Below are 7,750 nucleotides of genomic sequence, written 5' to 3' on the forward strand. Positions count from 1 at the left end.
GGAAAAAGGGTTATTGTGGATCCTTGAAAGGTTATTAGTCTCGTGCGATACAATCAGAATTGGCTTGAGATCCGTGGATGGATCTAAGTGTGAATGTGGGCTCTATATCACGCCGGATGTATTCATTTCAGCCTAACATTATTTTCGGAAGGGTCTTCGGGCCTTGGATGTTATTTCTGTCGTCCACTATTTCATGTAATACTCTATTGTGACATGTGGGTTGTGAGATGGTTTGATTATTCGCACTCGTATTGAGATCCCGTATAGTTTGTGGTATTGGGTGAGTAGGATGGCTCTCGTGATGTAGATCATATATCGCACCTTACTTGTGCTTGAGTTTTATAGCGTATGACGCTACTCGTCTCCCCAGGATTTGTATTATGCACTTGGCGTGCTTATGGTTGATATTCGGGAATTTCGTGAGTATAAGCGTTACGGCTCAATGTGTGTTTTCTTTAGATTATCATGTGTGAATCGGGTGGCACACCGCCACGGGTATATGGTTGGATTGGGTCGCACGCCGCCACAGATATGTTGTTTGGATCGGGTATCATGTATGGATCGGGTTGCACGCCGCAACAGTGTGTTATTGAGTACAATTTCCCACGTTTATTATTGTGTGTTTTGCTACCCATTTCCTGGGGAAGGTTCATAACATATTTTCGGTTGTTTAAATTAGTTGCGTGGGTTGAGTAGATCTTTCCAGAGTTCGTTTCCTTATGTATCATATTCGAATTTGTACCTTGTGGGCACATTGTGGCATAATATGAGGCTTTTGGCAGTATCTGAGGTGGCTTATTGCCAGAGCAGCTTGTACTGGGTGAGACGAGATTATTGGACTTGGGATCGGTGCGATCAGATTTATATGAAGCATATTAAAGAGTAAATATTGTTAATCCATCCAAAATGAGGTAATGGTTCTTCTCGGTAGGAGAGACTCCATAAATTGTGATTCGGCAGGTGGCTATAAGTTCTACATATCTTCTCTGTCGTGGCAGTGTTGCGAGAGTTAAACCAAGGCTTAATTGGTCATGAGGTACACTACGGGCTTCGGTCGGTGGAAATTTTAGCTGTTGTGCTTTGGAAATATTGCCTTGGGCAAATGAGTCATGCGGTGCATGGTAAGAATTCGGTAAGGGTATAAAATCATGTATTGGTACATCATGTAGTGATTGAAACGTTGTTCGTATGTTCGAAGCAAGTTTTAGTAGAGAATTTTGGACGTTGGAATTTGGCTCTAAGGCTTAATTGCCTAAATAAAGGGGAGGATCTTCAGATTGACTCGAGCTAATGTGATCAACTGGGTGTGGTAGCATGGGTAGGTCCACGAGGTGTTAAACAGTGATTTCAGACAATTCCAGAGTAGTTCTTAGCACGTTCGAGGACGAACGTATGTTTAAGTGGTAGAGAATGTAACAACCCGACCCGTCGTTTTGAGCTTTAGCGCGTCATTCAATGGTTTGAGGCCCCGAGCAGCTTCACTTCAGGTATTATGACTTGTACGCATGGTCGGAATTTAATTCGAGAAATTCGGAGTTGATTTGGAAAGAAAATTCAAATTTCGGAAGCCTTAAGTTGGAGGAATACACAAAATTGGGATTTTTGAGTAAACGACCTCAGAATCAGAAATTGAAGGTTCCAACAGGTTCGTATGATGATTTTGGACTTGGGCATATGTCCGGATCGGGTTTTGTATGACCCGGGAGCGTTTCAGCGCCTATTATGGAAATTGGCATTTTGGAAGAATATCAAAAGAATTGGGTTGAGGTGTATTTCAAATGTTTTCAATGTCCGTTTGGGATTCCGAGTCTGGGAATAGATCCGTATGGTGATTTTGGTATTTGGAGCGCATCTGGAAGTGGATTTGGAGGTCCGTAGGTCATTTCGTGGTCATTTGGCGAAAAATGAAAATTTGAAGGTTTTTGGAAAGTTTGACTGGGAGTGGACTTTTTGATATCAGGGTTGGATTCTGATTCCGGAAGCTTGAGTAGGTCCGTAATGCCAATTATGACTTGTGTTCAAAATTTGAGGTCAATCGGGTGTGGTTTGGTATGATTCGGCATCGTTTTGTAGAACTCGAAAGTTTAGAAGTTCTTTAGGCTTGAATCCGGGTGTAATCGGTATTTTGGTGTTGTTTTGAGTGATTCGAAGGTTCGAATAAGTTCGTCTTGGGTTATATGACTTGTTGGCATGTTTGGTTGAGGTGCCGGGGGCCTCGGGTAGATTTCGGGTGGTTAATGGACTTGATTTTTGAGTTGATGAAGCAAATGAAGAGCTTTTGCTACTTGTGTAACCGCACCTGCGGAGTGGGCACCGCAGGTGCGAGCACGCAGAAGCGTGGCATGAATCGCACATGCGGCAAGGCCATGAAGGACAAGGGTCACATGTGCAAAAAATTTCCCGCACCTGCGGTAGCGCAGATGCGGACAAATGGGCGCAGGTGCGGGGGCAGCTGGGAGAGAGTGACTCCGCAGAAGCGAGGCCAGGGCCGCAGATACGCGTTCGCAGGTGCGGAACCTGGAGCGTATGTGTGGGCCTTGGAGGTGCAAGTGACTTCCGCATAAGCGGCATTTTCACCGCAGATGCGGCATCCCAGGTGCGACAATAAGTCCGCATATGCGAAAAGTCTGGGCAGAAGGTTTAAAAGCAAGGGTTCGCGATTTTAGTCTTATTTCAATATTTTGGACTCGAACTTAAGGCGATTTTGGAGAAGCTTTTTGAGGTGATTATTGAGGTAAGCTTCTTGTACTCGTTTTGGATTATAAAACTTGTTTCCCCACCTAATTAGTGAGATTTTGAAGTAAAATTTGGGGGGTTTAGGGCTTGAGAATTGGAGAGTGAATTTTGGGGATTTGGATGACCAAATGGTGTCGGATTTTGATAAATTTAGTATTGTTAGACTCGTGAGTGAATGGGCTTTCGGGTTTTGTGACTTTTGTCGGATTTCGAGGCGTGGGCCCAGGTATTGGGTCAAGCCTACTTCGGATTTTGGCTTATAATTTCGTATTTTTATTGTGAAATTGATTCCTTTAGCCTATATTAATTATACCGTACTGCTTGTGGCTAGATTTGGGGCGTTTGGAGACTGATTCGAGGGGCAAAGGCATTTAGGAGTAGGATTTTCTTGGTTTGAGGTAAGTAACGCTTTCAAACTTGGTTCTGAGGGTTCGAAACCCCGAACTATGTGTTATACAATTGGTATTGAGGTGACGCACATGCCAAGTGACGGGCGTGCGAGCGTGCACCGTGAGAATAGTGGCCTGGTTGATTCCATGGCACTGTATAGTGGCTCTATTTTGTTGATATCTGTGTTTTTATCTTGTGATAAAGTAATTGAGCTGTCAATCATTCTAGATATCATGTTTAGGCTTTATGCCGGTAAAGGTTGGGACCCCTAGTGGTCGTTTCTTGCTGTCATCTCACTGATCTCATTGATATTATGTACGCAGTCATGTTCATGTATTTCATATCATATATCCGTCTCAGTTGTTATTTATTGATACATCATATCATTGTTTTGGGCTAATTTTCCTGATATTGTGAGCCCGTGAGTGAGACTGGAGAGATTGACGACTGAGTGAGGCTGAGAGCCTGATTATGAGTGACAATTATAGGATCGGGCTGCACGACGTAGCGGTTATACTGATTTTATGATAGCGCTTGGGCTGTAGGAGCTCCTCCGGAGTGTGTAACACACCCCCAGTGAGCGCGGTTGATATTATTGAGGGATTGATCTTCCCTAGACATGGATCTTGTCCGAAGTACTTGATACCTGGAGATGGATCTTCTCCACGGGGCTGGATTGGCCTTCCTCGGTACTAGGTGACTTATAGTCAGTGATGTACATGTTCCGGGATGGATCTTCCCTGGGCCGTATGGGCCATATACAGTACCGAGTGATTGAGCATTTGAGAGTGTGAGCACATGAGGCTGACAACATGGTGCATCACATACCGCATGTGCATTGGCATGTAGAGATAGCAGATTTATATTTTTTACAGTGTTCGGATGTGCTTCACTTTATTGTTTTGAGTTGCCTATTTAATTTGAAAGCATGCCTACGTTTTTGTACAGTTATTTCTATTTTATCTATACCGGTTGAGTTCGTCACTACCTTTCAGTCCAAAGTTTGGACTTGTTACTTACTGAGTTGGATGTACTCACGTTACTCCATGCACCTCGTGTGCAAATCCAGGCATTTTTGGTCATGGTGGCAGTTGCTGATTAAGACTTCAGAGTTCGGAGACTACCAAGGTAGCTGCACGACGTTCGTAGGCCTTGACTCTCCTTCTATATCACTAGTTGTATTTTTCAGTTTTTTTCTCTAGACACTGTAGTGTATTATATTCTGATTTAGACGCTCATGTACTCAGTGACACCCCGGTTTTGGGATGGGTTGAATCATATTTTGGATATTTCTGATTTCAAAGAGGCTTTCCTAAATTATTAAATTGCTTCCGTCTTTATGTCCAAAGATTTTTCTGTGTTGAGATGTTGAGTTGTGGCTTGCCTAGTTCCACAATAGGCGCCATCAAGACGGTTAGATTTTGGGCCGTGACACTTGCGTACATAGTTTTCACATGACACAATTAGCACAAACGACTCAAATCCTAAGGGGTAGTTTCCCCTACACAAAGTTAGGCAAGATACTTACCTCAAAGAAGCTAGACCGTTGCTCTAAATGACCTTCTCGAGTGAAATAACCTTTGGACGGTTCAAATCTAACCAAAATAACTTCAAATCATAAATAAAACTCATAGAAAACAATTCCGGATAATAAAGCTTCAATCTTTAACAAAAACTAAAAAGTCAACCAAAAAGTTAACCCCAAGCCCGCACTTTGTAACACGACAAAATTCACAAAATTTGGACACCCATTTCGATACGAGTTCAACCATATCAAAATTATCAATTTCCGACATCGGATATAGAACACTTACCCCAATCAAACACGTGAAGAACCTCTCAAAAATCGCTCAAATCTGAGGTCTACAACTCAAAATATGTTTAAAATGGTAAAACCCCCGTTTTTAGAAACCTGTCCACGCAAGTCGCATTTGACACCTGAGATTTATAAATCGCATTTCACACGTGTTACCTATAAATCGTATTTCACACATGCAATTTGCCTTTGTTCCCTCAAACACCAGAAAAACAACATTCTTTTCCGACACGAAAATGGACATAACTCTCTTATACAACGTCGGAATGCGACAATTCTTGTTGCTACGATTCTGTAATTATGATACGGATCCGATGGTTCAATTGAATCACAAATCAAAGGTAGTTTGCACAATTTGGTACCCATTATGCCAAATGAAACGACGCCGAAATATCAAATAAGAGCGCGACACAATCCAAACCCATCTGAAACTCACCCGAGCCCCATGTGACCCCAACCAAGTACACTAACAAGTCCCAAAATATGATACGAACTTGCTCGAAGCCTCAAATTTCCTCTAACAACACTAGAATCACGTATCGAATCAAGCCAAGGAAATTTATGAACTTCTGAATTCCAAAACTAATGTTGATTCATACCAAACCAACTCCGATTGACTTCAAATTTTACACACAAGTCATAATTGACAGTACAGACCTATTACAACTTCTGGAACCGAGATCCGACTCCAATATCAATAAAGTCAACTCCCGGTCAAACTTTTCAAAATCTTCTATTTTTTCCAACTTTCGCTAATTCATGTCAAAGCGATCTACGGACCTCCAAATCAACATTCGGACATGCTCCTAAGACCAAAATCACCATACGGAGTTGTTAAAACTATCAAAATACCATTTTAGAGTCGTCTACACAAAAGTCAAACTCCGGTCAATTCTTACCGCTTAAGCTTCTAAAACAAGAATCCTTCTTCCAAATCAATCCTGAATCATCCGAAATCTGAAATCGACCACGCACGCATGTCATAGCACATAATACGAAGTTGCTCGAAATCGTAAGCCACCAAACAAGACGTTATTCCTCAAAACGATCGGTCTAGTCATTACAATGTGTCAAATAATAAAAAGTTGAGCATCTGACATATTATCCAAGTCACCGCAATTGAGGCAAAAGCTCAGTCCATAGTTTTTATTAATATTCAATTTGATAAGTTTAGGTTTTAAAATAAAAAACCCAAGAGTTTATTTACCGGCTTAACAAATAGATGCAAGTTTAGATGGCCTTTGTACTTTTTGCCTTTTTTAAAGCGAAATGGCTTAAGGGCCACTTATACTTGCATCTGTTTGTCATCCCGGTATATAAACTTAGACCTTTCCTAGTTTATCACCTATATTCTATGAATTGAATACTGATAAACCCCTTTGAACATTAACCATGCTTAGGTAGCGTTTAATTAGATAATGTGGCTAAGGTGCGTGTAGTCCAAATTTGTAAGGAGCGTGAAAGTGGTAATATTCATTTATAAAGAAAGGATTGAAATAAAAAAATGAAAAGAAAAATGTTCAAAAAAAGATGATAGAAAAAATTTACTTTCTTCATCTTTTCCTTTCATCCCGCCCGTAGTCCACTCCTAACCCCTTCCTTTTGCTTCTTCTCGCTTTTCCCATTTTTCCCTATCTATCAAATCAAACACAGAAAATGCTCCATTGAAAATCCTTCATCCTTCACGCAATACTGCACTTGTTAAATCATCTTCATCTCACATACAGAAAATCACCATTCACACTTTCACAAAGCTTCAGAAAAAAATACAAGATCGCTACTTTCGTCTTACTCACCAAGAAAAAATCCAAAACTTCTAAATTTACTAGTAAAATTAATTTTAAAAAGACGTGGGATCATAAATTACACGTGTCAAATAACAAAAGGCTTAAAATCTGACATATTATCCAAGTCACCGCAATTGAGGCACATGCTCACTCCAAAGTGTTTATTAGAATTTAATTTGCTAAGTTGAGGTGTTAAAGTGAAAAACCCAAGAGTTTATTTATCGGCTTGACAAATGGATGCAAGTTTAGATAGCCTTTGTACTTTTTGCCTTTTTAAAGCGAAATGGCTTAAGGGCCACTTATACTTGCACCTGTTTGTCATCCCGGTATATAAACTTAGACCTTTCCTAGTTTATCATCTATATTCTATGAACTAAATATTAATAAACCCCTTTGAACATTGATCATGTTTACGTGGCCTTTAATTAGATAATGTGGCTTAGGTGCGTGTAGTCCAAATTTGTAAGGAGCGTGAAAGTGGTAATATTCATTTATAAAGAAAGGAGTGAAATAAAAAAATGAAAAGAAAAAGGTTCAAAAAAGATGATAGAAACAATTTACTTTCTTCATCTTCTCCTTTCATCCCGCCCGGAGTCCACTCACAACCCCTTCCTTTTGCTTCTTCTTGCTTTCCCTTTTTTTTTCCTATCTATCAAATTAAACCCAGAAAATGCTCCATTGAAAATCCTTCATCCTTCACGCAAAACTGCACTTGTTAAATCATCTTAATCCCAAGAGTTTATTTAGAGGTTTGACAAATGGATGCAAGTTTAGGTGGCCTTTGTACTTTTTGCCTTTTTATGGCAAACTGGCCTAAGGGCCACTTATACTTGCACCTGTTTGTCATCCTGGTATATAAACTTAGACCTTTCCCAGTTTAGCACCTATACTTGATGAACTGAATATTAATAAACCCTTATGAACATTGACCATGCTTACGTGGCCTTTAATTAGATAATGTGGCTAATGTACGTGTAGTCTAAATTTGTAAGGAGCATGAAAATGGTAATATTCATTTATA

Source organism: Nicotiana tomentosiformis, chromosome 2, assembly GCF_000390325.3.
Source record: "Nicotiana tomentosiformis chromosome 2, ASM39032v3, whole genome shotgun sequence".
Classification (NCBI taxonomy): domain Eukaryota; kingdom Viridiplantae; phylum Streptophyta; class Magnoliopsida; order Solanales; family Solanaceae; genus Nicotiana; species Nicotiana tomentosiformis.